Below are 4,624 nucleotides of genomic sequence, written 5' to 3' on the forward strand. Positions count from 1 at the left end.
CCTGTGCCCCCGCGCCGCCGCCGTCCGCTGGCCGGGTGCCGCACGCCTCGTCGCTGGACCCCGTCACCTCCACATGCCGGCGACGACCCTCCCCCGCCGCCCCGCTCCAGCGGCGCCGCCTCCGCTTGCCTCACCCCGGAGCTCGCCGGCCTCCTCTGTCGCGCCTCCCCACTGCCCCCTCGTCACCTCCGGCGAACTCGCCGCCGCCGGCGGCCACCCCGTCCCAGATCCGTCCGGGTGGGATGAGATCCACCTGGTCCCGAACCAAACGGCGCCCCGAAACTCCCCTGGATCCCTCTGTCCCGGATCCCGCTGTCCCGGGTTGACTTTTTCCGCGAGGTGATTTTCTGCTAAGCCTCGAAAATCTGGCATTCTGGTGCCATGTTTGACGTGGCATAAATCTGTGTGTGCTGCTCTATTTTGCGTGCATGATATTTCAAAATGTTCACCATGATGTGTTATTCATTTCATTCCATTGTGCCATGCTTGTTTGAGTCAATCCTGATGACCTTATCATCGTTGCAAAAGTGCTATATGATGTTAACCTGCAAAAACTATTATAACTTGCTGTTTTCTCTTTTTCATTGCATTTTGTGTGTGCATCCTATGAGCTTGATGTCTACATGAGTTTTGAGCTACAGCATCTCATCTTTACAGTGGTGTAATTCATGTATTTTTGTGAGTCTTGTAGTGAGTGCATCGAGCTCGTGAAGTAGGGTACTTGCTATTACTGTTTTGCTAGGCTGAATCTGTTACATCATGATGCTTTGTAAACCTGCTGCTACAAGTCATTCTATGCATAATCTGGAGATATTCACTAAGAATGTTTTGTTGTACATGTCATTCTTTATCCATACATGTCCTTGGTTGCATTTATAGCCTGCTGTAACTTGTTGTTATCATGCTCAAAACTTGCTAAATAATGTTGCTGTCAGCCTGTTAATATTAAGTTCAATGTTGCCATGATTGTTGTTAGCGATCCAAGCAAGATATGAACTTGATCTTGCAATTCTTAGCTTCATAAACATGTATTCTTACTGTTGGTTGCCTTTTCATGCCATGTGTTGCTCTGTGGTGAGTTGTACAAGCTCACCAACATGCCTACTTATTGTTGTTCCTGCCATGTATGAATCTGTCATATCATTTGCCATGTTTGCATGGATGCTACCATGTTTTTTGTTGATCTTTGGAATTAGTTCAGTAAGGGAGGTTTGTTCTTTGTCTTTAGTAATTGCATGACATGCCTTTGTTTGACATGATAAGTTCCTATAACATGTTGTTTGATAGCTCTAAACATTGCAACCTAATGTTATTTCTGCTAAGTCTGAAACTATTATTATTTGCAATCTTGCCATGTCCTTTTGGGCATGTTCTAGTGATTTCTGGAGTTAGCTCAGTGTTCATGTTTTGTCATGCTTTACCTGAACTTCACACCCATGCCTTTTGTTTTCACATTGAGATGTTGTAGCATATTGTTTCGATACTTGCTATATGCCTAGTTGCTGTTTTGGGCAGCTTGTCCTTTAAACTTGTATGAAGTGTATGTGTTGAACTGTTGCTCCGTTTTGAGTGTGCTCTATATGAAACTTGCTTGATTTTGCATGTAGTTTCATATTATCATGTTGCATCCTTGTTTTGAGAGTGTTTGCTTGACGTTTGAATGCCTTTTGCATCAATGACATGTGTACTTGTTTTGCTCATATCTTGTAGGCCGTAGCTCCGAGCTAAATGATCTTTAGATGTAACTTGAATAGAATTTCATGTAGATCCTCTTGGTGCTCTTTAACTTGCTGTTTAACAACTTCAGCTAAAGGTTTATTCAGATCTGGACCAATTTCTAAATTTGCATATGAGGACTTACCGGATTTGTTATATGTTGTTTCCGGCCTCATTTAAACTTGCTTTGATGTGTTGCTCTTGTATGCATCATCTCTTGCCATGAGTAGCTTCATGTAGCCTTGTCGTGCATCATGCTTGGTTGTGCATCATGTCATGTATATGTGTGGTGTGTTTACCATGTTGTGTGCTTTTTCTTGATAGTTCATGTTTCCTTGCGATCGTGAGGATTCGTTCGTCTACGCTTGGTTCGTCTTGATGGCTTCATCTTCTTCATGGACTCGTTCTTATTCCTTGCGGGGTTTCAGGCAAGATGACGGTCACCTTGGATCTCACTACTATCATTGCTATGCTAGTTGCTTCGTTCTATCGCATTGCTGCGCTACCTATCACTTGCTCTTCAAGCCTCCCAAATTGCCATGTCAGCCTCCAAACTTTTCACCATTCCTAGCAAACCGTTGTTTGGCTATGTTACCGCTTGCTCAGTCCCTCTTATAGCATTGTTAGTTGCAGGTGAAGTTGAAGATTGCTCCATGGTGGACAGGATTGTGTTGGGATATCACAATATCTCTTATTTAATTAATGCATCTATATACGTGGTAAAGGGTGGAAGGCTCGGCCTTATGCTTGGTGTTTTGTTCCACTCTTGCCGCCCTAGTTTCCGTCATATCGGTATTATGTTCCCGAATTTTGCGTTCCTTACATGGTTGGGTAATTTATGGGACCCCCTTGACAGTTCGCTTTGAATAAAACTCCTCCAGCAAGGCCCAACCTTTGTTTTACCATTTTCCTCACCTAGCCCTTTTTCCCTTGGGTTTCCGGAGCCCGAGGGTCATCTTTATTTACCCCCCCCCCCCGGGCCAGTGCTCGTCGTGAGTGTTGGTCCAACCTGTCAGCTGCCGGTGGCCACTAGGGGCAACTCTGGGCTGGCCTATCGGAAGTTTGGACAATCCGGTGTGCCTTGAGAACGAGATATGTGCAGCTCCTATCAGGATTTGTTGGCACATTCGGGCGGCTTTGCTGGTCTTGTATTACCATTGTCGAAATGTCTTGTAAACCGAGATTCCGAGACTGATCGGGTCTTCCTGGGAGAAGGTATATCCTTCGTTGACCGTGAGAGCTTGTGATGGGCTAAGTTAGGACACCCCTGCAGGGTATTATCTTTCGAAAGCCGTGCCCGCGGTTATGTGGCAGATGGGAATTTGTTAATGTCCGGTTGTAGAGAACTTGACACCAGATCTGAATTAAAACGCATCAACCGCATGTGTAGCCGTGATGGTCTCTTCTCGGCGGAGTCCGGGAAGTGAACACGGTTTTGGGTTATGATTGACGTAAGTAGGAGTTCAGGATCACCTCTTGATCATTGCTAGCTTTACGACTGTTCCTTTGCTTCTCTTCTCACTCTTATTTGCGTATGTTAGCCACCATATCATGCTTAGCCGCTGCTGCAACCTCACCACTTTACCCCTTCCTTTCCCTTTAAGCTTTGCTAGTCTTGATACCCATGGTAATGGGATTGCTGAGTCCTCGTGGCTCATAGTTTACTATAACAACAGTTGCAGGTACAGGTTTTTGCGATGATCATGACGTGAGAGCGATGTTACTTTTTTTGGAGTTCTTCTTCTGCTTCTTCTTCAATCAGGGGATAGGTTTCAGGTCGGTAGCCTGGGTTAGCGGGGTGGATGTCGTTTGAGTTTCTGTTTGTGTTTCATCCGTAGTCGGATGGTGCTCTTATGTAAAATGATGTTGTATCCGTGTGGCGTCGTGTGCCTCTTGTATGTATCCCCATCTATTATGTAATGTTAATGTAATGATATCCACCTTGCCAAAGCGTTTCAATATGCGGTTCTACCCTTGGTGGGACCTTCGAGTCTCTTTAGGATAGTATCGCATATTGGGCGTGACAGATTTTGATGTAATAATCTGGCATGGTGAAACAAGTGTCTTGTGTGTATAAGTAGTACGACAGTATTATTTATCACATGGTATATTGTTGATAGAATTGCAACTCTGATTGCTGGTTAGGAACTGTCATTCGATTTCTTTCACTACTAGGAAAAGGCCTACTAATGGCGCACCTAATTTGGCCATTAATGGCGCATTAGTGGTGCGCCATTAGTGCCACACCATTAGTATATTTTACTAATGGCGCACCCCCTGGTGCGCCATTAGTATCTGATATGCTAATGTCACACCACTGATGCGCCATTAGTGTATACATAAGTGCGCCATTAGTATGCCTCCCAGGGGCCATGTATACCCAGGTGCTCTGGCATACTAATGGCGCACAGCAACAAGATGCGCCATTAGTAACCTCGGCATACTAATGGCGCACTGTTCAGTGATGCGCCATTAGTATGCTTTGTCATACTAATGGCGCACTGTCATGTGATGCGCCATTAGTATGAATATTAGGTTTTTTTTATTTTTTATTTTCTGTTTTTTGCACAGGTTACAAAATGTATAATTTGACAAAATATAGACAGCACACATCAACAACAGATTCATCGAATATAATAGAAGATTAGTCTTTGAATACAATTCATCATATTAGTCTCCGGATACAATTCATCATATTAGTCTCCGAATTGAAAAGACCGAACAAAGATAGAACATTATATTACAAGTCTCGAGACCGCGAGTAGCGAGTTTGTCTTCACATTACAAGTCGATATCGATCATCTAAACTACCATCACATAGAAGAGAGTTGCGGTCATCACGATGAGCATCATCACGATGAAACTCATCTTCATCCGGTTCCTCCAACGCTCCCTCCCCTCTCCCGCT

The sequence above is a fragment of the Triticum dicoccoides genome, chromosome 5B, assembly GCF_002162155.2.
Source record: "Triticum dicoccoides isolate Atlit2015 ecotype Zavitan chromosome 5B, WEW_v2.0, whole genome shotgun sequence".
NCBI lineage: Eukaryota > Viridiplantae > Streptophyta > Magnoliopsida > Poales > Poaceae > Triticum > Triticum dicoccoides.